Below are 27,312 nucleotides of genomic sequence, written 5' to 3'. Positions count from 1 at the left end.
TTGTCTATGACACAAGTAATTTTTCCAACAATTGTTTACAGACCGATTATTTCACTTATAATTCAGTGTATCACAAATCCAGTGGGTCAGAAGTTTACATACACTAAGTTGGCTGTGCCTTTAAACAGTTTGGAAAATTCCCGAAAATGATGTCATGGCTTTAGAAGCTTCTGATAGGCTAATTGACATCCTTTGAGTCAATTGGAGGTGTACCTGTAGATGTATTTCAAGGCCTACCTTCAAACTCAGTGCCTCTTTGCTTGACTCCATGGGAAAACCAAAGGAAATCAGCCAAGACCTCAGAAAAAAAATGTAGACCTCCACAAATCTGGTTCATCCTTGGGAGCAATTTCCAAACGCCTGAAGGTACCTCGCTCATCTGTAGAAACAATAGTACGCAAGTATAAACACCATGGGACCACGCAGGCGTCATACCGCTCAGGAAGGAGACGCGTTCTGTCTCCTAGAGATGAACGTACTTTGGGTCGAAAAGTGCAAATCCATCCCAGAACTACAGCAAAGGACCTTGTGAAGATGCTGGAGGAAACAGGTACAAAATGGTCTATATCCACAGGCAAACGAGTCCTATATCGAAAAGGGCTCGCAAGCCAAAGAACACATCCCAACCGTGAAGCACAGCATCATGTTGGGGGTGCTTTGCTGCAGGAGGGTCTGGTGCACCACTAGAACACCTGGGAAGGACACTGCAGGGCAAATCAGTTTGCAATTTGAAGTGGTACATATGTGCAACAACCTACTAAATTCATAGTGACAGGATGCACAACTAAACAAGGAGCATAGACTATAGACTATTTCCTTTACCGGGAATCGAACCCGGGCCGCGGCGGTGAGAGCGCCGAATCCTAACCACTAGACCACCAGGGAAGGGTACTAGAGTGCAAATCGGTTCCCAGTGTGAGCTGGTACATATGTGCGATAACCTTCCATATTCATAGTGACAGGTTGCACAAGTAAACATGTAGCAAAAGAGTAGTTCCCTGACCGGGAATCGAACCCGGGCCCCGGCGGTGAGAGCGCCGAATCCTAACCACTAGACCACCAGGGAAGGGTACTAGAGTGAAAATCGGTTCCCAGTGTGAGCTGGTACATACAGTTGAAGTCGTAAGTTTCCATCCACTTAGGCTGGAGTCATTAAAACCTGTTTGTCAACCCCTCCACACATTTCTTGTTAACAAACTATAGTTTTGGCAGGCTAGGGTCAGTTTGTTATATCTGGAGTACTTCTCCTGTCCTATTCGGTGTCCTGTGTGAATCTAAGTGTGCGTTCTCTAATTCTCTCCTTCTCTCTTTCTCTCTCTCGGAGGACCTGAGCCCTAGGACCATGCCCCAGGACTACCTGACATGATGACTCCTTGCTGTCCCCAGTCCACCTGGCTGTGCTGCTGCTCCAGTTTCAACTGTTCTGCCTTATTATTATTCAACCATGCTGATCATTTATGAACATTTGAACATCTTGGCCATGTTCTGTTATAATCTCCACCCGGCACAGCCAGAAGAGGACTGGCCATCCCACATATGCTCTCTCTAATTCTCTCTTTCTTTCTCTCTCTCGGAGGACCTGAGCCCTAGGACCATGCACCAGGAATACCTGACATGATGACTCTTTGCTGTCCCCAGTCCACCTGACTGTGCTGCTGCTCCAGTTTCAACTATTCTGCCTTATTATTATTCGACCATGCTGGTCATTTATGAACATTTGAACATCTTGACCATGTTTTGTTATAATCTCCACCCGGCACAGCCAGAAGAGGACTGGCCACCCCACATAGCCTGGTTCCTCTCTAGGTTTCTTCCTAGGTTTTGGCCTTTCTAGGGAGTTTTTCCTAGCCACCGTGCTTCTTCACCTGCATTGCTTGCTGTTTGGGGTTTTAGGCTGGGTTTCTGTACAGCACTTTGAGATATCAGCTGATGTACGAAGGGCTATATAAAATAAATTTGATTGATTGATTGGTTAGGACATCTACTTTGTGCATGACACAAGTAATTTTTCCAACAATTGTTTACAGACCGATTATTTCACTTATAATTCAGTGTATCACAAATCCAGTGGGTCAGAAGTTTACATACACTAAGTTGGCTGTGCCTTTAAACAGTTTGGAAAATTCCCGAAAATGATGTCATGGCTTTAGAAGCTTCTGATAGGCTAATTGACATCCTTTGAGTCAATTGGAGGTGTACCTGTAGATGTATTTCAAGGCCTACCTTCAAACTCAGTGCCTCTTTGCTTGACTCCATGGGAAAACCAAAGGAAATCAGCCAAGACCTCAGAAAAAAAATGTAGACCTCCACAAATCTGGTTCATCCTTGGGAGCAATTTCCAAACGCCTGAAGGTACCTCGCTCATCTGTAGAAACAATAGTACGCAAGTATAAACACCATGGGACCACGCAGGCGTCATACCGCTCAGGAAGGAGACGCGTTCTGTCTCCTAGAGATGAACGTACTTTGGGTCGAAAAGTGCAAATCCATCCCAGAACTACAGCAAAGGACCTTGTGAAGATGCTGGAGGAAACAGGTACAAAATGGTCTATATCCACAGGCAAACGAGTCCTATATCGAAAAGGGCTCGCAAGCCAAAGAACACATCCCAACCGTGAAGCACAGCATCATGTTGGGGGTGCTTTGCTGCAGGAGGGTCTGGTGCACCACTAGAACACCTGGGAAGGACACTGCAGGGCAAATCAGTTTGCAATTTGAAGTGGTACATATGTGCAACAACCTACTAAATTCATAGTGACAGGATGCACAACTAAACAAGGAGCATAGACTATTTCCTTTACCGGGAATCGAACCCGGGCCGCGGCGGTGAGAGCGCCGAATCCTAACCACTAGACCACCAGGGAAGGGTACTAGAGTGCAAATCGGTTCCCAGTGTGAGCTGGTACATATGTGCGATAACCTTCCATATTCATAGTGACAGGTTGCACAAGTAAACATGTAGCAAAAGAGTAGTTCCCTGACCGGGAATCGAACCCGGGCCGCGGCGGTGAGAGCGCCGAATCCTAACCACTAGACCACCAGGGAAGGGTACTAGAGTGAAAATCGGTTCCCAGTGTGAGCTGGTACATACAGTTGAAGTCGTAAGTTTCCATCCACTTAGGCTGGAGTCATTAAAACCTGTTTGTCAACCCCTCCACACATTTCTTGTTAACAAACTATAGTTTTGGCAGTCGGTTAGGACATCTACTTTGTGCATGACACAAGTAATTTTTCCAACAATTGTTTACAGACCGATTATTTCACTTATAATTCAGTGTATCACAAATCCAGTGGGTCAGAAGTTTACATACACTAAGTTGGCTGTGCCTTTAAACAGTTTGGAAAATTCCCGAAAATGATGTCATGGCTTTAGAAGCTTCTGATAGGCTAATTGACATCCTTTGAGTCAATTGGAGGTGTACCTGTAGATGTATTTCAAGGCCTACCTTCAAACTCAGTGCCTCTTTGCTTGACTCCATGGGAAAACCAAAGGAAATCAGCCAAGACCTCAGAAAAAAAATGTAGACCTCCACAAATCTGGTTCATCCTTGGGAGCAATTTCCAAACGCCTGAAGGTACCTCGCTCATCTGTAGAAACAATAGTACGCAAGTATAAACACCATGGGACCACGCAGGCGTCATACCGCTCAGGAAGGAGACGCGTTCTGTCTCCTAGAGATGAACGTACTTTGGGTCGAAAAGTGCAAATCCATCCCAGAACTACAGCAAAGGACCTTGTGAAGATGCTGGAGGAAACAGGTACAAAATGGTCTATATCCACAGGCAAACGAGTCCTATATCGAAAAGGGCTCGCAAGCCAAAGAACACATCCCAACCGTGAAGCACAGCATCATGTTGGGGGTGCTTTGCTGCAGGAGGGTCTGGTGCACCACTAGAACACCTGGGAAGGACACTGCAGGGCAAATCAGTTTGCAATTTGAAGTGGTACATATGTGCAACAACCTACTAAATTCATAGTGACAGGATGCACAACTAAACAAGGAGCATAGACTATAGACTATTTCCTTTACCGGGAATCGAACCCGGGCCACGGCGGTGAGAGCGCCGAATCCTAACCACTAGACCACCAGGGAAGGGTACTAGAGTGGAAATCGGTTCCCAGTGTGAGCTGGTACATATGTGCGATAACCTTCCATATTCATAGTGACAGGTTGCACAAGTAAACATGTAGCAAAAGAGTAGTTCCCTGACCGGGAATCGAACCCGGGCCGCGGCGGTGAGAGCGCCGAATCCTAACCACTAGACCACCAGGGAAGGGTACTAGAGTGAAAATCGGTTCCCAGTGTGAGCTGGTACATACAGTTGAAGTCGTAAGTTTCCATCCACTTAGGCTGGAGTCATTAAAACCTGTTTGTCAACCCCTCCACACATTTCTTGTTAACAAACTATAGTTTTGGCAGTCGGTTAGGACATCTACTTTGTGCATGACACAAGTAATTTTTCCAACAATTGTTTACAGACCGATTATTTCACTTATAATTCAGTGTATCACAAATCCAGTGGGTCAGAAGTTTACATACACTAAGTTGGCTGTGCCTTTAAACAGTTTGGAAAATTCCCGAAAATGATGTCATGGCTTTAGAAGCTTCTGATAGGCTAATTGACATCCTTTGAGTCAATTGGAGGTGTACCTGTAGATGTATTTCAAGGCCTACCTTCAAACTCAGTGCCTCTTTGCTTGACTCCATGGGAAAACCAAAGGAAATCAGCCAAGACCTCAGAAAAAAAATGTAGACCTCCACAAATCTGGTTCATCCATGGGAGCAATTTCCAAACGCCTGAAGGTACCTCGCTCATCTGTAGAAACAATAGTACGCAAGTATAAACACCATGGGACCACGCAGGCGTCATACCGCTCAGGAAGGAGACGCGTTCTGTCTCCTAGAGATGAACGTACTTTGGGTCGAAAAGTGCAAATCCATCCCAGAACTACAGCAAAGGACCTTGTGAAGATGCTGGAGGAAACAGGTACAAAATGGTCTATATCCACAGGCAAACGAGTCCTATATCGAAAAGGGCTCGCAAGCCAAAGAACACATCCCAACCGTGAAGCACAGCATCATGTTGGGGGTGCTTTGCTGCAGGAGGGTCTGGTGCACCACTAGAACACCTGGGAAGGACACTGCAGGGCAAATCAGTTTGCAATTTGAAGTGGTACATATGTGCAACAACCTACTAAATTCATAGTGACAGGATGCACAACTAAACAAGGAGCATAGACTATAGACTATTTCCTTTACCGGGAATCGAACCCGGGCCGCGGCGGTGAGAGCGCCGAATCCTAACCACTAGACCACCAGGGAAGGGTACTAAAGTGGAAATCGGTTCCCAGTGTGAGCTGGTACATATGTGCGATAACCTTCCATATTCATAGTGACAGGTTGCACAAGTAAACATGTAGCAAAAGAGTAGTTCCCTGACCGGGAATCGAACCCGGGCCGCGGCGGTGAGAGCGCCGAATCCTAACCACTAGACCACCAGGGAAGGGTACTAGAGTGAAAATCGGTTCCCAGTGTGAGCTGGTACATACAGTTGAAGTCGTAAGTTTCCATCCACTTAGGCTGGAGTCATTAAAACCTGTTTGTCAACCCCTCCACACATTTCTTGTTAACAAACTATAGTTTTGGCAGTCGGTTAGGACATCTACTTTGTGCATGACACAAGTAATTTTTCCAACAATTGTTTACAGACCGATTATTTCACTTATAATTCAGTGTATCACAAATCCAGTGGGTCAGAAGTTTACATACACTAAGTTGGCTGTGCCTTTAAACAGTTTGGAAAATTCCCGAAAATGATGTCATGGCTTTAGAAGCTTCTGATAGGCTAATTGACATCCTTTGAGTCAATTGGAGGTGTACCTGTAGATGTATTTCAAGGCCTACCTTCAAACTCAGTGCCTCTTTGCTTGACTCCATGGGAAAACCAAAGGAAATCAGCCAAGACCTCAGAAAAAAAATGTAGACCTCCACAAATCTGGTTCATCCTTGGGAGCAATTTCCAAACGCCTGAAGGTACCTCGCTCATCTGTAGAAACAATAGTACGCAAGTATAAACACCATGGGACCACGCAGGCGTCATACCGCTCAGGAAGGAGACGCGTTCTGTCTCCTAGAGATGAACGTACTTTGGGTCGAAAAGTGCAAATCCATCCCAGAACTACAGCAAAGGACCTTGTGAAGATGCTGGAGGAAACAGGTACAAAATGGTCTATATCCACAGGCAAACGAGTCCTATATCGAAAAGGGCTCGCAAGCCAAAGAACACATCCCAACCGTGAAGCACAGCATCATGTTGGGGGTGCTTTGCTGCAGGAGGGTCTGGTGCACCACTAGAACACCTGGGAAGGACACTGCAGGGCAAATCAGTTTGCAATTTGAAGTGTATATGTGCAACAACCTACTAAATTCATAGTGACAGGATGCACAACTAAACAAGGAGCATAGACTATAGACTATTTCCTTTACCGGGAATCGAACCCGGGCCGCGGTGGTGAGAGCGCCGAATCCTAACCACTAGACCACCAGGGAAGGGTACTAGAGTGCAAATCGGTTCCCAGTGTGAGCTGGTACATATGTGCGATAACCTTCCATATTCATAGTGACAGGTTGCACAAGTAAACATGTAGCAAAAGAGTAGTTCCCTGACCGGGAATCGAACCCGGGCCGCGGCGGTGAGAGCGCCGAATCCTAACCACTAGACCACCAGTGAAGGGTACTAGAGTGAAAATCGGTTCCCAGTGTGAGCTGGTACATACAGTTGAAGTCGTAAGTTTCCATCCACTTAGGCTGGAGTCATTAAAACCTGTTTGTCAACCCCTCCACACATTTCTTGTTAACAAACTATAGTTTTGGCAGTCGGTTAGGACATCTACTTTGTGCATGACACAAGTAATTTTTCCAACAATTGTTTACAGACCGATTATTTCACTTATAATTCAGTGTATCACAAATCCAGTGGGTCAGAAGTTTACATACACTAAGTTGTCATGGCTTTAGAAGCTTCTGATAGGCTAATTGACATCCTTTGAGTCAATTGGAGGTGTACCTGTAGATGTATTTCAAGGCCTACCTTCAAACTCAGTGCCTCTTTGCTTGACTCCATGGGAAAACCAAAGGAAATCAGCCAAGACCTCAGAAAAAAAATGTAGACCTCCACAAATCTGGTTCATCCTTGGGAGCAATTTCCAAACGCCTGAAGGTACCTCGCTCATCTGTAGAAACAATAGTACGCAAGTATAAACACCATGGGACCACGCAGGCGTCATACCGCTCAGGAAGGAGACGCGTTCTGTCTCCTAGAGATGAACGTACTTTGGGTCGAAAAGTGCAAATCCATCCCAGAACTACAGCAAAGGACCTTGTGAAGATGCTGGAGGAAACAGGTACAAAATGGTCTATATCCACAGGCAAACGAGTCCTATATCGAAAAGGGCTCGCAAGCCAAAGAACACATCCCAACCGTGAAGCACAGCATCATGTTGGGGGTGCTTTGCTGCAGGAGGGTCTGGTGCACCACTAGAACACCTGGGAAGGACACTGCAGGGCAAATCAGTTTGCAATTTGAAGTGGTACATATGTGCAACAACCTACTAAATTCATAGTGACAGGATGCACAACTAAACAAGGAGCATAGACTATAGACTATTTCCTTTACCGGGAATCGAACCTGGGCCGCGAACCCGGGCCGCGGCGGTGAGAGCGCCGAATCCTAACCACTAGACCACCAGGGAAGGGTACTAGAGTGCAAATCGGTTCCCAGTGTGAGCTGGTACATATGTGCGATAACCTTCCATATTCATAGTGACAGGTTGCACAAGTAAACATGTAGCAAAAGAGTAGTTCCCTGACCGGGAATCGAACCCGGGCCGCGGCGGTGAGAGCGCCAAATCCTAACCACTAGACCACCAGGGAAGGGTACTAGAGTGCAAATCGGTTCCCAGTGTGAGCTGGTACATACAGTTGAAGTCGTAAGTTTCCATCCACTTAGGCTGGAGTCATTAAAACCTGTTTGTCAACCCCTCCACACATTTCTTGTTAACAAACTATAGTTTTGGCAGTCGGTTAGGACATCTACTTTGTGCATGACACAAGTAATTTTTCCAACAATTGTTTACAGACCGATTATTTCACTTATAATTCAGTGTATCACAAATCCAGTGGGTCAGAAGTTTACATACACTAAGTTGGCTGTGCCTTTAAACAGTTTGGAAAATTCCCGAAAATGATGTCATGGCTTTAGAAGCTTCTGATAGGCTAATTGACATCCTTTTAGTCAATTGGAGGTGTACCTGTAGATGTATTTCAAGGCCTACCTTCAAACTCAGTGCCTCTTTGCTTGACTCCATGGGAAAACCAAAGGAAATCAGCCAAGACCTCAGAAAAAAAATGTAGACCTCCACAAATCTGGTTCATCCTTGGGAGCAATTTCCAAACGCCTGAAGGTACCTCGCTCATCTGTAGAAACAATAGTACGCAAGTATAAACACCATGGGACCACGCAGGCGTCATACCGCTCAGGAAGGAGACGCGTTCTGTCTCCTAGAGATGAACGTACTTTGGGTCGAAAAGTGCAAATCCATCCCAGAACTACAGCAAAGGACCTTGTGAAGATGCTGGAGGAAACAGGTACAAAATGGTCTATATCCACAGGCAAACGAGTCCTATATCGAAAAGGGCTCGCAAGCCAAAGAACACATCCCAACCGTGAAGCACAGCATCATGTTGGGGGTGCTTTGCTGCAGGAGGGTCTGGTGCACCACTAGAACACCTGGGAAGGACACTGCAGGGCAAATCAGTTTGCAATTTGAAGTGGTACATATGTGCAACAACCTACTAAATTCATAGTGACAGGATGCACAACTAAACAAGGAGCATAGACTATTTCCTTTACCGGGAATCGAACCCGGGCCGCGGCGGTGAGAGCGCCGAATCCTAACCACTAGAGTGCAAATCGGTTCCCAGTGTGAGCTGGTACATATGTGCGATAACCTTCCATATTCATAGTGACAGGTTGCACAAGTAAACATGTAGCAAAAGAGTAGTTCCCTGACCGGGAATCGAACCCGGGCCGCGGCGGTGAGAGCGCCGAATCCTAACCACTAGACCACCAGGGAAGGGTACTAGAGTGCAAATCGGTTCCCAGTGTGAGCTGGTACATATGTGCGATAACCTTCCATATTCATAGTGACAGGTTGCACAAGTAAACATGTAGCAAAAGAGTAGTTCCCTGACCGGGAATCGAACCCGGGCCGCGGCGGTGAGAGCGCCGAATCCTAACCACTAGACCACCAGGGAAGGGTACTAGAGTGAAAATCGGTTCCCAGTGTGAGCTGGTACATACAGTTGAAGTCGTAAGTTTCCATCCACTTAGGCTGGAGTCATTAAAACCTGTTTGTCAACCCCTCCACACATTTCTTGTTAACAAACTATAGTTTTGGCAGTCGGTTAGGACATCTACTTTGTGCATGACACAAGTAATTTTTCCAACAATTGTTTACAGACCGATTATTTCACTTATAATTCAGTGTATCACAAATCCAGTGGGTCAGAAGTTTACATACACTAAGTTGGCTGTGCCTTTAAACAGTTTGGAAAATTCCCGAAAATGATGTCATGGCTTTAGAAGCTTCTGATAGGCTAATTGACATCCTTTGAGTCAATTGGAGGTGTACCTGTAGATGTATTTCAAGGCCTACCTTCAAACTCAGTGCCTCTTTGCTTGACTCCATGGGAAAACCAAAGGAAATCAGCCAAGACCTCAGAAAAAAAATGTAGACCTCCACAAATCTGGTTCATCCTTGGGAGCAATTTCCAAACGCCTGAAGGTACCTCGCTCATCTGTAGAAACAATAGTACGCAAGTATAAACACCATGGGACCACGCAGGCGTCATACCGCTCAGGAAGGAGACGCGTTCTGTCTCCTAGAGATGAACGTACTTTGGGTCGAAAAGTGCAAATCCATCCCAGAACTACAGCAAAGGACCTTGTGAAGATGCTGGAGGAAACAGGTACAAAATGGTCTATATCCACAGGCAAACGAGTCCTATATCGAAAAGGGCTCGCAAGCCAAAGAACACATCCCAACCGTGAAGCACAGTATCATGTTGGGGGTGCTTTGCTGCAGGAGGGTCTGGTGCACCACTAGAACACCTGGGAAGGACACTGCAGGGCAAATCAGTTTGCAATTTGAAGTGGTACATATGTGCAACAACCTACTAAATTCATAGTGACAGGATGCACAACTAAACAAGGAGCATAGACTATTTCCTTTACCGGGAATCGAACCCGGGCCGCGGCGGTGAGAGCGCCGAATCCTAACCACTAGACCACCAGGGAAGGGTACTAGAGTGCAAATCGGTTCCCAGTGTGAGCTGGTACATATGTGCGATAACCTTCCATATTCATAGTGACAGGTTGCACAAGTAAACATGTAGCAAAAGAGTAGTTCCCTGACCGGGAATCGAACCCGGGCCGCGGCGGTGAGAGCGCCGAATCCTAACCACTAGACCACCAGGGAAGGGTACTAGCCAAAGAACACATCCCAACCGTGAAGCACAGCATCATGTTGGGGGTGCTTTGCTGCAGGAGGGTCTGGTGCACCACTAGAACACCTGGGAAGGACACTGCAGGGCAAATCAGTTTGCAATTTGAAGTGGTACATATGTGCAACAACCTACTAAATTCATAGTGACAGGATGCACAACTAAACAAGGAGCATAGACTATAGACTATTTCCTTTACCGGGAATCGAACCCGGGCCGCGGCGGTGAGAGCGCTGAATCCTAACCACTAGACCACCAGGGAAGGGTACTAGAGTGGAAATCGGTTCCCAGTGTGAGCTGGTACATATGTGCGATAACCTTCCATATTCATAGTGACAGGTTGCACAAGTAAACATGTAGCAAAAGAGTAGTTCCCTGACCGGGAATCGAACCCGGGCCGCGGCGGTGAGAGCGCCGAATCCTAACCACTAGACCACCAGGGAAGGGTACTAGAGTGAAAATCGGTTCCCAGTGTGAGCTGGTACATACAGTTGAAGTCGTAAGTTTCCATCCACTTAGGCTGGAGTCATTAAAACCTGTTTGTCAACCCCTCCACACATTTCTTGTTAACAAACTATAGTTTTGGCAGTCGGTTAGGACATCTACTTTGTGCATGACACAAGTAATTTTTCCAACAATTGTTTACAGACCGATTATTTCACTTATAATTCAGTGTATCACAAATCCAGTGGGTCAGAAGTTTACATACACTAAGTTGGCTGTGCCTTTAAACAGTTTGGAAAATTCCCGAAAATGATGTCATGGCTTTAGAAGCTTCTGATAGGCTAATTGACATCCTTTGAGTCAATTGGAGGTGTACCTGTAGATGTATTTCAAGGCCTACCTTCAAACTCAGTGCCTCTTTGCTTGACTCCATGGGAAAACCAAAGGAAATCAGCCAAGACCTCAGAAAAAAAATGTAGACCTCCACAAATCTGGTTCATCCTTGGGAGCAATTTCCAAACGCCTGAAGGTACCTCGCTCATCTGTAGAAACAATAGTACGCAAGTATAAACACCATGGGACCACGCAGGCGTCATACCGCTCAGGAAGGAGACGCGTTCTGTCTCCTAGAGATGAACGTACTTTGGGTCGAAAAGTGCAAATCCATCCCAGAACTACAGCAAAGGACCTTGTGAAGATGCTGGAGGAAACAGGTACAAAATGGTCTATATCCACAGGCAAACGAGTCCTATATCGAAAAGGGCTCGCAAGCCAAAGAACACATCCCAACCGTGAAGCACAGCATCATGTTGGGGGTGCTTTGCTGCAGGAGGGTCTGGTGCACCACTAGAACACCTGGGAAAGACACTGCAGGGCAAATCAGTTTGCAATTTGAAGTGGTACATATGTGCAACAACCTACTAAATTCATAGTGACAGGATGCACAACTAAACAAGGAGCATAGACTATTTCCTTTACCAGGAATCGAACCCGGGCCGCGGCGGTGAGAGCGCCGAATCCTAACCACTAGACCACCAGGGAAGGGTACTAGAGTGCAAATCGGTTCCCAGTGTGAGCTGGTACATATGTGCGATAACCTTCCATATTCATAGTGACAGGTTGCACAAGTAAACATGTAGCAAAAGAGTAGTTCCCTGACCGGGAATCGAGACCACCAGGGAAGGGTACTAGAGTGCAAATCGGTTCCCAGTGTGAGCTGGTACATACAGTTGAAGTCGTAAGTTTCCATCCACTTAGGCTGGAGTCATTAAAACCTGTTTGTCAACCCCTCCACACATTTCTTGTTAACAAACTATAGTTTTGGCAGTCGGTTAGGACATCTACTTTGTGCATGACACAAGTAATTCTTCCAACAATTGTTTACAGACCGATTATTTCACTTATAATTCAGTGTATCACAAATCCAGTGGGTCAGAAGTTTACATACACTAAGTTGGCTGTGCCTTTAAACAGTTTGGAAAATTCCCGAAAATGATGTCATGGCTTTAGAAGCTTCTGATAGGCTAATTGACATCCTTTGAGTCAATTGGAGGTGTACCTGTAGATGTATTTCAAGGCCTACCTTCAAACTCAGTGCCTCTTTGCTTGACTCCATGGGAAAACCAAAGGAAATCAGCCAAGACCTCAGAAAAAAAATGTAGACCTCCACAAATCTGGTTCATCCTTGGGAGCAATTTCCAAACGCCTGAAGGTACCTCGCTCATCTGTAGAAACAATAGTACGCAAGTATAAACACCATGGGACCACGCAGGCGTCATACCGCTCAGGAAGGAGACGCGTTCTGTCTCCTAGAGATGAACGTACTTTGGGTCGAAAAGTGCAAATCCATCCCAGAACTACAGCAAAGGACCTTGTGAAGATGCTGGAGGAAACAGGTACAAAATGGTCTATATCCACAGGCAAACGAGTCCTATATCGAAAAGGGCTCCAAGCCAAAGAACACATCCCAACCGTGAAGCACAGCATCATGTTGGGGGTGCTTTGCTGCAGGAGGGTCTGGTGCACCACTAGAACACCTGGGAAGGACACTGCAGGGCAAATCAGTTTGCAATTTGAAGTGGTACATATGTGCAACAACCTACTAAATTCATAGTGACAGGATGCACAACTAAACAAAGAGCATAGACTATAGACTATTTCCTTTACCGGGAATCGAACCCGGGCCGCGGCGGTGAGAGCACCGAATCCTAACCACTAGACCACCAGGGAAGGGTACTAGAGTGCAAATCGGTTCCCAGTGTGAGCTGGTACATATGTGCGATAACCTTCCATATTCATAGTGACAGGTTGCACAAGTAAACATGTAGCAAAAGAGTAGTTCCCTGACCGGGAATCGAACCCGGGCCGCGGCGGTGAGAGCGCCGAATCCTAACCACTAGACCACCAGGGAAGGGTACTAGAGTGGAAATCGGTTCCCAGTGTGAGCTGGTACATATGTGCGATAACCTTCCATATTCATAGTGACAGGTTGCACAAGTAAACATGTAGCAAAAGAGTAGTTCCCTGACCGGGAATCGAACCCGGGCCGCGGCGGTGAGAGCGCCGAATCCTAACCACTAGACCACCAGGGAAGGGTACTAGCCAAAGAACACATCCCAACCGTGAAGCACAGCATCATGTTGGGGGTGCTTTGCTGCAGGAGGGTCTGGTGCACCACTAGAACACCTGGGAAGGACACTGCAGGGCAAATCAGTTTGCAATTTGAAGTGGTACATATGTGCAACAACCTACTAAATTCATAGTGACAGGATGCACAACTAAACAAGGAGCATAGACTATAGACTATTTCCTTTACCGGGAATCGAACCCGGGCCGCGGCGGTGAGAGCGCTGAATCCTAACCACTAGACCACCAGGGAAGGGTACTAGAGTGGAAATCGGTTCCCAGTGTGAGCTGGTACATATGTGCGATAACCTTCCATATTCATAGTGACAGGTTGCACAAGTAAACATGTAGCAAAAGAGTAGTTCCCTGACCGGGAATCGAACCCGGGCCGCGGCGGTGAGAGCGCCGAATCCTAACCACTAGACCACCAGGGAAGGGTACTAGAGTGAAAATCGGTTCCCAGTGTGAGCTGGTACATACAGTTGAAGTCGTAAGTTTCCATCCACTTAGGCTGGAGTCATTAAAACCTGTTTGTCAACCCCTCCACACATTTCTTGTTAACAAACTATAGTTTTGGCAGTCGGTTAGGACATCTACTTTGTGCATGACACAAGTAATTTTTCCAACAATTGTTTACAGACCGATTATTTCACTTATAATTCAGTGTATCACAAATCCAGTGGGTCAGAAGTTTACATACACTAAGTTGGCTGTGCCTTTAAACAGTTTGGAAAATTCCCGAAAATGATGTCATGGCTTTAGAAGCTTCTGATAGGCTAATTGACATCCTTTGAGTCAATTGGAGGTGTACCTGTAGATGTATTTCAAGGCCTACCTTCAAACTCAGTGCCTCTTTGCTTGACTCCATGGGAAAACCAAAGGAAATCAGCCAAGACCTCAGAAAAAAAATGTAGACCTCCACAAATCTGGTTCATCCTTGGGAGCAATTTCCAAACGCCTGAAGGTACCTCGCTCATCTGTAGAAACAATAGTACGCAAGTATAAACACCATGGGACCACGCAGGCGTCATACCGCTCAGGAAGGAGACGCGTTCTGTCTCCTAGAGATGAACGTACTTTGGGTCGAAAAGTGCAAATCCATCCCAGAACTACAGCAAAGGACCTTGTGAAGATGCTGGAGGAAACAGGTACAAAATGGTCTATATCCACAGGCAAACGAGTCCTATATCGAAAAGGGCTCGCAAGCCAAAGAACACATCCCAACCGTGAAGCACAGCATCATGTTGGGGGTGCTTTGCTGCAGGAGGGTCTGGTGCACCACTAGAACACCTGGGAAGGACACTGCAGGGCAAATCAGTTTGCAATTTGAAGTGGTACATATGTGCAACAACCTACTAAATTCATAGTGACAGGATGCACAACTAAACAAGGAGCATAGACTATAGACTATTTCCTTTACCGGGAATCGAACCCGGGCCGCGGCGGTGAGAGCGCCGAATCCTAACCACTAGACCACCAGGGAAGGGTACTAGAGTGGAAATCGGTTCCCAGTGTGAGCTGGTACATATGTGCGATAACCTTCCATATTCATAGTGACAGGTTGCACAAGTAAACATGTAGCAAAAGAGTAGTTCCCTGACCGGGAATCGAACCCGGGCCGCGGCGGTGAGAGCGCCGAATCCTAACCACTAGACCACCAGGGAAGGGTACTAGAGTGAAAATCGGTTCCCAGTGTGAGCTGGTACATACAGTTGAAGTCGTAAGTTTCCATCCACTTAGGCTGGAGTCATTAAAACCTGTTTGTCAACCCCTCCACACATTTCTTGTTAACAAACTATAGTTTTGGCAGTCGGTTAGGACATCTACTTTGTGCATGCCACAAGTAATTTTTCCAACAATTGTTTACAGACCGATTATTTCACTTATAATTCAGTGTATCACAAATCCAGTGGGTCAGAAGTTTACATACACTAAGTTGGCTGTGCCTTTAAACAGTTTGGAAAATTCCCGAAAATGATGTCATGGCTTTAGAAGCTTCTGATAGGCTAATTGACATCCTTTGAGTCAATTGGAGGTGTACCTGTAGATGTATTTCAAGGCCTACCTTCAAACTCAGTGCCTCTTTGCTTGACTCCATGGGAAAACCAAAGGAAATCAGCCAAGACCTCAGAAAAAAAATGTAGACCTCCACAAATCTGGTTCATCCATGGGAGCAATTTCCAAACGCCTGAAGGTACCTCGCTCATCTGTAGAAACAATAGTACGCAAGTATAAACACCATGGGACCACGCAGGCGTCATACCGCTCAGGAAGGAGACGCGTTCTGTCTCCTAGAGATGAACGTACTTTGGGTCGAAAAGTGCAAATCCATCCCAGAACTACAGCAAAGGACCTTGTGAAGATGCTGGAGGAAACAGGTACAAAATGGTCTATATCCACAGGCAAACGAGTCCTATATCGAAAAGGGCTCGCAAGCCAAAGAACACATCCCAACCGTGAAGCACAGCATCATGTTGGGGGTGCTTTGCTGCAGGAGGGTCTGGTGCACCACTAGAACACCTGGGAAGGACACTGCAGGGCAAATCAGTTTGCAATTTGAAGTGGTACATATGTGCAACAACCTACTAAATTCATAGTGACAGGTTGCACAAGTAAACAAGGAGCATAGACTATTGCCCTGACCGGGAATCGAACCCGGGCCGCGGCGGTGAGAGCGCCGAATCCTAACCACTAGACCACCAGGGAAGGGTACTAGAGTGCAAATCGGTTCCCAGTGTGAGCTGGTACATATGTGCGATAACCTTCCATATTCATAGTGACAGGTTGCACAAGTAAACATGTAGCAAAAGAGTAGTTCCCTGACCGGGAATCGAACCCGGGCCGCGAGAGCGCCGAATCCTAACCACTAGACCACCAGGGAAGGGTACTAGAGTGAAAATCGGTTCCCAGTGTGAGCTGGTACATACAGTTGAAGTCGTAAGTTTCCATCCACTTAGGCTGGAGTCATTAAAACCTGTTTGTCAACCCCTCCACACATTTCTTGTTAACAAACTATAGTTTTGGCAGTCGGTTAGGACATCTACTTTGTGCATGACACAAGTAATTTTTCCAACAATTGTTTACAGACCGATTATTTCACTTATAATTCAGTGTATCACAAATCCAGTGGGTCAGAAGTTTACATACACTAAGTTGGCTGTGCCTTTAAACAGTTTGGAAAATTCCCGAAAATGATGTCATGGCTTTAGAAGCTTCTGATAGGCTAATTGACATCCTTTGAGTCAATTGGAGGTGTACCTGTAGATGTATTTCAAGGCCTACCTTCAAACTCAGTGCCTCTTTGCTTGACTCCATGGGAAAACCAAAGGAAATCAGCCAAGACCTCAGAAAAAAAATGTAGACCTCCACAAATCTGGTTCATCCATGGGAGCAATTTCCAAACGCCTGAAGGTACCTCGCTCATCTGTAGAAACAATAGTACGCAAGTATAAACACCATGGGACCACGCAGGCGTCATACCGCTCAGGAAGGAGACGCGTTCTGTCTCCTAGAGATGAACGTACTTTGGGTCGAAAAGTGCAAATCCATCCCAGAACTACAGCAAAGGACCTTGTGAAGATGCTGGAGGAAACAGGTACAAAATGGTCTATATCCACAGGCAAACGAGTCCTATATCGAAAAGGGCTCGCAAGCCAAAGAACACATCCCAACCGTGAAGCACAGCATCATGTTGGGGGTGCTTTGCTGCAGGAGGGTCTGGTGCACCACTAGAACACCTGGGAAGGACACTGCAGGGCAAATCAGTTTGCAATTTGAAGTGGTACATATGTGCAACAACCTACTAAATTCATAGTGACAGGTTGCACAAGTAAACAAGGAGCATAGACTATTTCCCTGACCGGGAATCGAACCCGGGCCGCGGCGGTGAGAGCGCCGAATCCTAACCACTAGACCACCAGGGAAGGGTACTAGAGTGCAAATCGGTTCCCAGTGTGAGCTGGTACATATGTGCGATAACCTTCCATATTCATAGTGACAGGTTGCACAAGTAAACATGTAGCAAAAGAGTAGTTCCCTGACCGGGAATCGAACCCGGGCCGCGAGAGCGCCGAATCCTAACCACTAGACCACCAGGGAAGGGTACTAGAGTGAAAATCGGTTCCCAGTGTGAGCTGGTACATACAGTTGAAGTCGTAAGTTTCCATCCACTTAGGCTGGAGTCATTAAAACCTGTTTGTCAACCCCTCCACACATTTCTTGTTAACAAACTATAGTTTTGGCAGTCGGTTAGGACATCTACTTTGTGCATGACACAAGTAATTTTTCCAACAATTGTTTACAGACCGATTATTTCACTTATAATTCAGTGTATCACAAATCCAGTGGGTCAGAAGTTTACATACACTAAGTTGGCTGTGCCTTTAAACAGTTTGGAAAATTCCCGAAAATGATGTCATGGCTTTAGAAGCTTCTGATAGGCTAATTGACATCCTTTGAGTCAATTGGAGGTGTACCTGTAGATGTATTTCAAGGCCTACCTTCAAACTCAGTGCCTCTTTGCTTGACTCCATGGGAAAACCAAAGGAAATCAGCCAAGACCTCAGAAAAAAAATGTAGACCTCCACAAATCTGGTTCATCCTTGGGAGCAATTTCCAAACGCCTGAAGGTACCTCGCTCATCTGTAGAAACAATAGTACGCAAGTATAAACACCATGGGACCACGCAGGCGTCATACCGCTCAGGAAGGAGACGCGTTCTGTCTCCTAGAGATGAACGTACTTTGGGTCGAAAAGTGCAAATCCATCCCAGAACTACAGCAAAGGACCTTGTGAAGATGCTGGAGGAAACAGGTACAAAATGGTCTATATCCACAGGCAAACGAGTCCTATATCGAAAAGGGCTCGCAAGCCAAAGAACACATCCCAACCGTGAAGCACAGCATCATGTTGGGGGTGCTTTGCTGCAGGAGGGTCTGGTGCACCACTAGAACACCTGGGAAGGACACTGCAGGGCAAATCAGTTTGCAATTTGAAGTGGTACATATGTGCAACAACCTACTAAATTCATAGTGACAGGATGCACAACTAAACAAGGAGCATAGACTATAGACTATTTCCTTTACCGGGAATCGAACCCGGGCCGCGGCGGTGAGAGCGCTGAATCCTAACCACTAGACCACCAGGGAAGGGTACTAGAGTGGAAATCGGTTCCCAGTGTGAGCTGGTACATATGTGCGATAACCTTCCATATTCATAGTGACAGGTTGCACAAGTAAACATGTAGCAAAAGAGTAGTTCCCTGACCGGGAATCGAACCCGGGCCGCGGCGGTGAGAGCGCCGAATCCTAACCACTAGACCACCAGGGAAGGGTACTAGAGTGAAAATCGGTTCCCAGTGTGAGCTGGTACATACAGTTGAAGTCGTAAGTTTCCATCCACTTAGGCTGGAGTCATTAAAACCTGTTTGTCAACCCCTCCACACATTTCTTGTTAACAAACTATAGTTTTGGCAGTCGGTTAGGACATCTACTTTGTGCATGACACAAGTAATTTTTCCAACAATTGTTTACAGACCGATTATTTCACTTATAATTCAGTGTATCACAAATCCAGTGGGTCAGAAGTTTACATACACTAAGTTGGCTGTGCCTTTAAACAGTTTGGAAAATTCCCGAAAATGATGTCATGGCTTTAGAAGCTTCTGATAGGCTAATTGACATCCTTTGAGTCAATTGGAGGTGTACCTGTAGATGTATTTCAAGGCCTACCTTCAAACTCAGTGCCTCTTTGCTTGACTCCATGGGAAAACCAAAGGAAATCAGCCAAGACCTCAGAAAAAAAATGTAGACCTCCACAAATCTGGTTCATCCTTGGGAGCAATTTCCAAACGCCTGAAGGTACCTCGCTCATCTGTAGAAACAATAGTACGCAAGTATAAACACCATGGGACCACGCAGGCGTCATACCGCTCAGGAAGGAGACGCGTTCTGTCTCCTAGAGATGAACGTACTTTGGGTCGAAAAGTGCAAATCCATCCCAGAACTACAGCAAAGGACCTTGTGAAGATGCTGGAGGAAACAGGTACAAAATGGTCTATATCCACAGGCAAACGAGTCCTATATCGAAAAGGGCTCGCAAGCCAAAGAACACATCCCAACCGTGAAGCACAGCATCATGTTGGGGGTGCTTTGCTGCAGGAGGGTCTGGTGCACCACTAGAACACCTGGGAAAGACACTGCAGGGCAAATCAGTTTGCAATTTGAAGTGGTACATATGTGCAACAACCTACTAAATTCATAGTGACAGGATGCACAACTAAACAAGGAGCATAGACTATTTCCTTTACCAGGAATCGAACCCGGGCCGCGGCGGTGAGAGCGCCGAATCCTAACCACTAGACCACCAGGGAAGGGTACTAGAGTGCAAATCGGTTCCCAGTGTGAGCTGGTACATATGTGCGATAACCTTCCATATTCATAGTGACAGGTTGCACAAGTAAACATGTAGCAAAAGAGTAGTTCCCTGACCGGGAATCGAGACCACCAGGGAAGGGTACTAGAGTGCAAATCGGTTCCCAGTGTGAGCTGGTACATACAGTTGAAGTCGTAAGTTTCCATCCACTTAGGCTGGAGTCATTAAAACCTGTTTGTCAACCCCTCCACACATTTCTTGTTAACAAACTATAGTTTTGGCAGTCGGTTAGGACATCTACTTTGTGCATGACACAAGTAATTCTTCCAACAATTGTTTACAGACCGATTATTTCACTTATAATTCAGTGTATCACAAATCCAGTGGGTCAGAAGTTTACATACACTAAGTTGGCTGTGCCTTTAAACAGTTTGGAAAATTCCCGAAAATGATGTCATGGCTTTAGAAGCTTCTGATAGGCTAATTGACATCCTTTGAGTCAATTGGAGGTGTACCTGTAGATGTATTTCAAGGCCTACCTTCAAACTCAGTGCCTCTTTGCTTGACTCCATGGGAAAACCAAAGGAAATCAGCCAAGACCTCAGAAAAAAAATGTAGACCTCCACAAATCTGGTTCATCCTTGGGAGCAATTTCCAAACGCCTGAAGGTACCTCGCTCATCTGTAGAAACAATAGTACGCAAGTATAAACACCATGGGACCACGCAGGCGTCATACCGCTCAGGAAGGAGACGCGTTCTGTCTCCTAGAGATGAACGTACTTTGGGTCGAAAAGTGCAAATCCATCCCAGAACTACAGCAAAGGACCTTGTGAAGATGCTGGAGGAAACAGGTACAAAATGGTCTATATCCACAGGCAAACGAGTCCTATATCGAAAAGGGCTCCAAGCCAAAGAACACATCCCAACCGTGAAGCACAGCATCATGTTGGGGGTGCTTTGCTGCAGGAGGGTCTGGTGCACCACTAGAACACCTGGGAAGGACACTGCAGGGCAAATCAGTTTGCAATTTGAAGTGGTACATATGTGCAACAACCTACTAAATTCATAGTGACAGGATGCACAACTAAACAAAGAGCATAGACTATAGACTATTTCCTTTACCGGGAATCGAACCCGGGCCGCGGCGGTGAGAGCACCGAATCCTAACCACTAGACCACCAGGGAAGGGTACTAGAGTGCAAATCGGTTCCCAGTGTGAGCTGGTACATATGTGCGATAACCTTCCATATTCATAGTGACAGGTTGCACAAGTAAACATGTAGCAAAAGAGTAGTTCCCTGACCGGGAATCGAACCCGGGCCGCGGCGGTGAGAGCGCCGAATCCTAACCACTAGACCACCAGGGAAGGGTACTAGAGTGGAAATCGGTTCCCAGTGTGAGCTGGTACATATGTGCGATAACCTTCCATATTCATAGTGACAGGTTGCACAAGTAAACATGTAGCAAAAGAGTAGTTCCCTGACCGGGAATCGAACCCGGGCCGCGGTGGTGAGAGCGCCGAATCCTAACCACTAGACCACCAGGGAAGGGTACTAGAGTGAAAATCGGTTCCCAGTGTGAGCTGGTACATACAGTTGAAGTCGTAAGTTTCCATCCACTTAGGCTGGAGTCATTAAAACCTGTTTGTCAACCCCTCCACACATTTCTTGTTAACAAACTATAGTTTTGGCAGTCGGTTAGGACATCTACTTTGTGCATGACACAAGTAATTTTTCCAACAATTGTTTACAGACCGATTATTTCACTTATAATTCAGTGTATCACAAATCCAGTGGGTCAGAAGTTTACATACACTAAGTTGGCTGTGCCTTTAAACAGTTTGGAAAATTCCCGAAAATGATGTCATGGCTTTAGAAGCTTCTGATAGGCTAATTGACATCCTTTGAGTCAATTGGAGGTGTACCTGTAGATGTATTTCAAGGCCTACCTTCAAACTCAGTGCCTCTTTGCTTGACTCCATGGGAAAACCAAAGGAAATCAGCCAAGACCTCAGAAAAAAAATGTAGACCTCCACAAATCTGGTTCATCCATGGGAGCAATTTCCAAACGCCTGAAGGTACCTCGCTCATCTGTAGAAACAATAGTACGCAAGTATAAACACCATGGGACCACGCAGGCGTCATACCGCTCAGGAAGGAGACGCGTTCTGTCTCCTAGAGATGAACGTACTTTGGGTCGAAAAGTGCAAATCCATCCCAGAACTACAGCAAAGGACCTTGTGAAGATGCTGGAGGAAACAGGTACAAAATGGTCTATATCCACAGGCAAACGAGTCCTATATCGAAAAGGGCTCGCAAGCCAAAGAACACATCCCAACCGTGAAGCACAGCATCATGTTGGGGGTGCTTTGCTGCAGGAGGGTCTGGTGCACCACTAGAACACCTGGGAAGGACACTGCAGGGCAAATCAGTTTGCAATTTGAAGTGGTACATATGTGCAACAACCTACTAAATTCATAGTGACAGGATGCACAACTAAACAAGGAGCATAGACTATTTCCTTTACCGGGAATCGAACCCGGGCCGCGGCGGTGAGAGCGCCGAATCCTAACCACTAGACCACCAGGGAAGGGTACTAGAGTGCAAATCGGTTCCCAGTGTGAGCTGGTACATATGTGCGATAACCTTCCATATTCATAGTGACAGGTTGCACAAGTAAACATGTAGCAAAAGAGTAGTTCCCTGACCGGGAATCGAACCCGGGCCGCGGCGGTGAGAGCGCCGAATCCTAACCACTAGACCACCAGGGAAGGGTACTAGAGTGAAAATCGGTTCCCAGTGTGAGCTGGTACATACAGTTGAAGTCGTAAGTTTCCATCCACTTAGGCTGGAGTCATTAAAACCTGTTTGTCAACCCCTCCACACATTTCTTGTTAACAAACTATAGTTTTGGCAGTCGGTTAGGACATCTACTTTGTGCATGACACAAGTAATTTTTCCAACAATTGTTTACAGACCGATTATTTCACTTATAATTCAGTGTATCACAAATCCAGTGGGTCAGAAGTTTACATACACTAAGTTGGCTGTGCCTTTAAACAGTTTGGAAAATTCCCGAAAATGATGTCATGGCTTTAGAAGCTTCTGATAGGCTAATTGACATCCTTTGAGTCAATTGGAGGTGTACCTGTAGATGTATTTCAAGGCCTACCTTCAAACTCAGTGCCTCTTTGCTTGACTCCATGGGAAAACCAAAGGAAATCAGCCAAGACCTCAGAAAAAAAATGTAGACCTCCACAAATCTGGTTCATCCTTGGGAGCAATTTCCAAACGCCTGAAGGTACCTCGCTCACCTGTAGAAACAATAGTACGCAAGTATAAACACCATGGGACCACGCAGGCGTCATACCGCTCAGGAAGGAGACGCGTTCTGTCTCCTAGAGATGAACGTACTTTGGGTCGAAAAGTGCAAATCCATCCCAGAACTACAGCAAAGGACCTTGTGAAGATGCTGGAGGAAACAGGTACAAAATGGTCTATATCCACAGGCAAACGAGTCCTATATCGAAAAGGGCTCGCAAGCCAAAGAACACATCCCAACCGTGAAGCACAGCATCATGTTGGGGGTGCTTTGCTGCAGGAGGGTCTGGTGCACCACTAGAACACCTGGGAAGGACACTGCAGGGCAAATCAGTTTGCAATTTGAAGTGGTACATATGTGCAACAACCTACTAAATTCATAGTGACAGGATGCACAACTAAACAAGGAGCATAGACTATAGACTATTTCCTTTACCGGGAATCGAACCCGGGCCGCGGCGGTGAGAGCACCGAATCCTAACCACTAGACAACCAGGGAAGGGTACTAGAGTGCAAATCGGTTCCCAGTGTGAGCTGGTACATATGTGCGATAACCTTCCATATTCATAGTGACAGGTTGCACAAGTAAACATGTAGCAAAAGAGTAGTTCCCTGACCGGGAATCGAACCCGGGCCGCGGCGGTGAGAGCGCCGAATCCTAACCACTAGACCACCAGGGAAGGGTACTAGAGTGGAAATCGGTTCCCAGTGTGAGCTGGTACATATGTGCGATAACCTTCCATATTCATAGTGACAGGTTGCACAAGTAAACATGTAGCAAAAGAGTAGTTCCCTGACCGGGAATCGAACCCGGGCCGCGGTGGTGAGAGCGCCGAATCCTAACCACTAGACCACCAGGGAAGGGTACTAGAGTGAAAATCGGTTCCCAGTGTGAGCTGGTACATACAGTTGAAGTCGTAAGTTTCCATCCACTTAGGCTGGAGTCATTAAAACCTGTTTGTCAACCCCTCCACACATTTCTTGTTAACAAACTATAGTTTTGGCAGTCGGTTAGGACATCTACTTTGTGCATGACACAAGTAATTTTTCCAACAATTGTTTACAGACCGATTATTTCACTTATAATTCAGTGTATCACAAATCCAGTGGGTCAGAAGTTTACATACACTAAGTTGGCTGTGCCTTTAAACAGTTTGGAAAATTCCCGAAAATGATGTCATGGCTTTAGAAGCTTCTGATAGGCTAATTGACATCCTTTGAGTCAATTGGAGGTGTACCTGTAGATGTATTTCAAGGCCTACCTTCAAACTCAGTGCCTCTTTGCTTGACTCCATGGGAAAACCAAAGGAAATCAGCCAAGACCTCAGAAAAAAAATGTAGACCTCCACAAATCTGGTTCATCCTTGGGAGCAATTTCCAAACGCCTGAAGGTACCTCGCTCATCTGTAGAAACAATAGTACGCAAGTATAAACACCATGGGACCACGCAGGCGTCATACCGCTCAGGAAGGAGACGCGTTCTGTCTCCTAGAGATGAACGTACTTTGGGTCGAAAAGTGCAAATCCATCCCAGAACTACAGCAAAGGACCTTGTGAAGATGCTGGAGGAAACAGGTACAAAATGGTCTATATCCACAGGCAAACGAGTCCTATATCGAAAAGGGCTCGCAAGCCAAAGAACACATCCCAACCGTGAAGCACAGCATCATGTTGGGGGTGCTTTGCTGCAGGAGGGTCTGGTGCACCACTAGAACACCTGGGAAGGACACTGCAGGGAAAATCAGTTTGCAATTTGAAGTGGTACATATGTGCAACAACCTACTAAATTCATAGTGACAGGATGCACAACTAAACAAGGAGCATAGACTATTTCCTTTACCGGGAATCGAACCCGGGCCGCGGCGGTGAGAGCGCCGAATCCTAACCACTAGACCACCAGGGAAGGGTACTAGAGTGGAAATCGGTTCCCAGTGTGAGCTGGTACATATGTGCGATAACCTTCCATATTCATAGTGACAGGTTGCACAAGTAAACATGTAGCAAAAGAGTAGTTCCCTGACCGGGAATCGAGACCACCAGGGAAGGGTACTAGATTGCAAATCGGTTCCCAGTGTGAGCTGGTACATACAGTTGAAGTCGTAAGTTTCCATCCACTTAGGCTGGAGTCATTAAAACCTGTTTGTCAACCCCTCCACACATTTCTTGTTAACAAACTATAGTTTTGGCAGTCGGTTAGGACATCTACTTTGTGCATGACACAAGTAATTTTTCCAACAATTGTTTACAGACCGATTATTTCACTTATAATTCAGTGTATCACAAATCCAGTGGGTCAGAAGTTTACATACACTAAGTTGGCTGTGCCTTTAAACAGTTTGGAAAATTCCCGAAAATGATGTCATGGCTTTAGAAGCTTCTGATAGGCTAATTGACATCCTTTGAGTCAATTGGAGGTGTACCTGTAGATGTATTTCAAGGCCTACCTTCAAACTCAGTGCCTCTTTGCTTGACTCCATGGGAAAACCAAAGGAAATCAGCCAAGACCTCAGAAAAAAAATGTAGACCTCCACAAATCTGGTTCATCCTTGGGAGCAATTTCCAAACGCCTGAAGGTACCTCGCTCATCTGTAGAAACAATAGTACGCAAGTATAAACACCATGGGACCACGCAGGCGTCATACCGCTCAGGAAGGAGACGCGTTCTGTCTCCTAGAGATGAACGTACTTTGGGTCGAAAAGTGCAAATCCATCCCAGAACTACAGCAAAGGACCTTGTGAAGATGCTGGAGGAAACAGGTACAAAATGGTCTATATCCACAGGCAAACGAGTCCTATATCGAAAAGGGCTCGCAAGCCAAAGAACACATCCCAACCGTGAAGCACAGCATCATGTTGGGGGTGCTTTGCTGCAGGAGGGTCTGGTGCACCACTAGAACACCTGGGAAGGACACTGCAGGGAAAATCAGTTTGCAATTTGAAGTGGTACATATGTGCAACAACCTACTAAATTCATAGTGACAGGATGCACAACTAAACAAGGAGCATAGACTATAGACTATTTCCTTTACCGGGAATCGAACCCGGGCCGCGGCGGTGAGAGCGCCGAATCCTAACCACTAGACCACCAGGGAAGGGTACTAGAGTGGAAATCGGTTCCCAGTGTGAGCTGGTACATATGTGCGATAACCTTCCATATTCATAGTGACAGGTTGCACAAGTAAACATGTAGCAAAAGAGTAGTTCCCTGACCGGGAATCGAGACCACCAGGGAAGGGTACTAGATTGCAAATCGGTTCCCAGTGTGAGCTGGTACATACAGTTGAAGTCGTAAGTTTCCATCCACTTAGGCTGGAGTCATTAAAACCTGTTTGTCAACCCCTCCACACATTTCTTGTTAACAAACTATAGTTTTGGCAGTCGGTTAGGACATCTACTTTGTGCATGACACAAGTAATTTTTCCAACAATTGTTTACAGACCGATTATTTCACTTATAATTCAGTGTATCACAAATCCAGTGGGTCAGAAGTTTACATACACTAAGTTGGCTGTGCCTTTAAACAGTTTGGAAAATTCCCGAAAATGATGTCATGGCTTTAGAAGCTTCTGATAGGCTAATTGACATCCTTTGAGTCAATTGGAGGTGTACCTGTAGATGTATTTCAAGGCCTACCTTCAAACTCAGTGCCTCTTTGCTTGACTCCATGGGAAAACCAAAGGAAATCAGCCAAGACCTCAGAAAAAAAATGTAGACCTCCACAAATCTGGTTCATCCTTGGGAGCAATTTCCAAACGCCTGAAGGTACCTCGCTCATCTGTAGAAACAATAGTACGCAAGTATAAACACCATGGGACCACGCAGGCGTCATACCGCTCAGGAAGGAGACGCGTTCTGTCTCCTAGAGATGAACGTACTTTGGGTCGAAAAGTGCAAATCCATCCCAGAACTACAGCAAAGGACCTTGTGAAGATGCTGGAGGAAACAGGTACAAAATGGTCTATATCCACAGGCAAACGAGTCCTAT

General features: G+C 46.1%; 18 non-coding genes across 18 annotated transcripts; all 18 read right to left on the bottom strand.

The window, feature by feature from the left end:
- Window positions 1–994: 994 nt before the first annotated feature.
- On the bottom strand, window positions 995–1,066 carry trnae-cuc (transfer RNA glutamic acid (anticodon CUC)). Its single transcript has one exon. It is a non-coding gene; the product is annotated as a tRNA-Glu (tRNA).
- Window positions 1,067–2,973: 1,907 nt separating this feature from the next.
- Window positions 2,974–3,045, bottom strand: trnae-cuc (transfer RNA glutamic acid (anticodon CUC)). Its single transcript has one exon. It is a non-coding gene; the product is annotated as a tRNA-Glu (tRNA).
- Window positions 3,046–4,203: 1,158 nt separating this feature from the next.
- On the bottom strand, window positions 4,204–4,275 carry trnae-cuc (transfer RNA glutamic acid (anticodon CUC)). The gene has a single exon. It is a non-coding gene; the product is annotated as a tRNA-Glu (tRNA).
- Window positions 4,276–5,433: 1,158 nt separating this feature from the next.
- On the bottom strand, window positions 5,434–5,505 carry trnae-cuc (transfer RNA glutamic acid (anticodon CUC)). The gene has a single exon. It is a non-coding gene; the product is annotated as a tRNA-Glu (tRNA).
- Window positions 5,506–7,862: 2,357 nt separating this feature from the next.
- trnae-cuc (transfer RNA glutamic acid (anticodon CUC)) lies at window positions 7,863–7,934 on the bottom strand. The gene has a single exon. It is a non-coding gene; the product is annotated as a tRNA-Glu (tRNA).
- Window positions 7,935–9,064: 1,130 nt separating this feature from the next.
- On the bottom strand, window positions 9,065–9,136 carry trnae-cuc (transfer RNA glutamic acid (anticodon CUC)). Its single transcript has one exon. It is a non-coding gene; the product is annotated as a tRNA-Glu (tRNA).
- A 109-nt stretch (window positions 9,137–9,245) lies between these two features.
- Window positions 9,246–9,317, bottom strand: trnae-cuc (transfer RNA glutamic acid (anticodon CUC)). The gene has a single exon. It is a non-coding gene; the product is annotated as a tRNA-Glu (tRNA).
- A 1,151-nt stretch (window positions 9,318–10,468) lies between these two features.
- On the bottom strand, window positions 10,469–10,540 carry trnae-cuc (transfer RNA glutamic acid (anticodon CUC)). The gene has a single exon. It is a non-coding gene; the product is annotated as a tRNA-Glu (tRNA).
- Window positions 10,541–10,936: 396 nt separating this feature from the next.
- Window positions 10,937–11,008, bottom strand: trnae-cuc (transfer RNA glutamic acid (anticodon CUC)). Its single transcript has one exon. It is a non-coding gene; the product is annotated as a tRNA-Glu (tRNA).
- Window positions 11,009–13,347: 2,339 nt separating this feature from the next.
- Window positions 13,348–13,419, bottom strand: trnae-cuc (transfer RNA glutamic acid (anticodon CUC)). Its single transcript has one exon. It is a non-coding gene; the product is annotated as a tRNA-Glu (tRNA).
- A 109-nt stretch (window positions 13,420–13,528) lies between these two features.
- On the bottom strand, window positions 13,529–13,600 carry trnae-cuc (transfer RNA glutamic acid (anticodon CUC)). The gene has a single exon. It is a non-coding gene; the product is annotated as a tRNA-Glu (tRNA).
- Window positions 13,601–13,996: 396 nt separating this feature from the next.
- On the bottom strand, window positions 13,997–14,068 carry trnae-cuc (transfer RNA glutamic acid (anticodon CUC)). The gene has a single exon. It is a non-coding gene; the product is annotated as a tRNA-Glu (tRNA).
- Window positions 14,069–15,226: 1,158 nt separating this feature from the next.
- On the bottom strand, window positions 15,227–15,298 carry trnae-cuc (transfer RNA glutamic acid (anticodon CUC)). The gene has a single exon. It is a non-coding gene; the product is annotated as a tRNA-Glu (tRNA).
- Window positions 15,299–17,485: 2,187 nt separating this feature from the next.
- Window positions 17,486–17,557, bottom strand: trnae-cuc (transfer RNA glutamic acid (anticodon CUC)). Its single transcript has one exon. It is a non-coding gene; the product is annotated as a tRNA-Glu (tRNA).
- A 1,333-nt stretch (window positions 17,558–18,890) lies between these two features.
- Window positions 18,891–18,962, bottom strand: trnae-cuc (transfer RNA glutamic acid (anticodon CUC)). The gene has a single exon. It is a non-coding gene; the product is annotated as a tRNA-Glu (tRNA).
- Window positions 18,963–21,301: 2,339 nt separating this feature from the next.
- Window positions 21,302–21,373, bottom strand: trnae-cuc (transfer RNA glutamic acid (anticodon CUC)). Its single transcript has one exon. It is a non-coding gene; the product is annotated as a tRNA-Glu (tRNA).
- Window positions 21,374–22,705: 1,332 nt separating this feature from the next.
- On the bottom strand, window positions 22,706–22,777 carry trnae-cuc (transfer RNA glutamic acid (anticodon CUC)). Its single transcript has one exon. It is a non-coding gene; the product is annotated as a tRNA-Glu (tRNA).
- A 1,158-nt stretch (window positions 22,778–23,935) lies between these two features.
- trnae-cuc (transfer RNA glutamic acid (anticodon CUC)) lies at window positions 23,936–24,007 on the bottom strand. Its single transcript has one exon. It is a non-coding gene; the product is annotated as a tRNA-Glu (tRNA).
- Window positions 24,008–27,312: the final 3,305 nt, after the last annotated feature.

The sequence above is a fragment of the Oncorhynchus mykiss genome, chromosome 19, assembly GCF_057628025.1.
Source record: "Oncorhynchus mykiss isolate SJ-2025 chromosome 19, ASM5762802v1, whole genome shotgun sequence".
Classification (NCBI taxonomy): Eukaryota; Metazoa; Chordata; class Actinopteri; order Salmoniformes; family Salmonidae; genus Oncorhynchus; species Oncorhynchus mykiss.
Note: the sequence above shows the minus strand (reverse complement) of the source record. Positions and strands in the feature narration are given on the sequence as shown.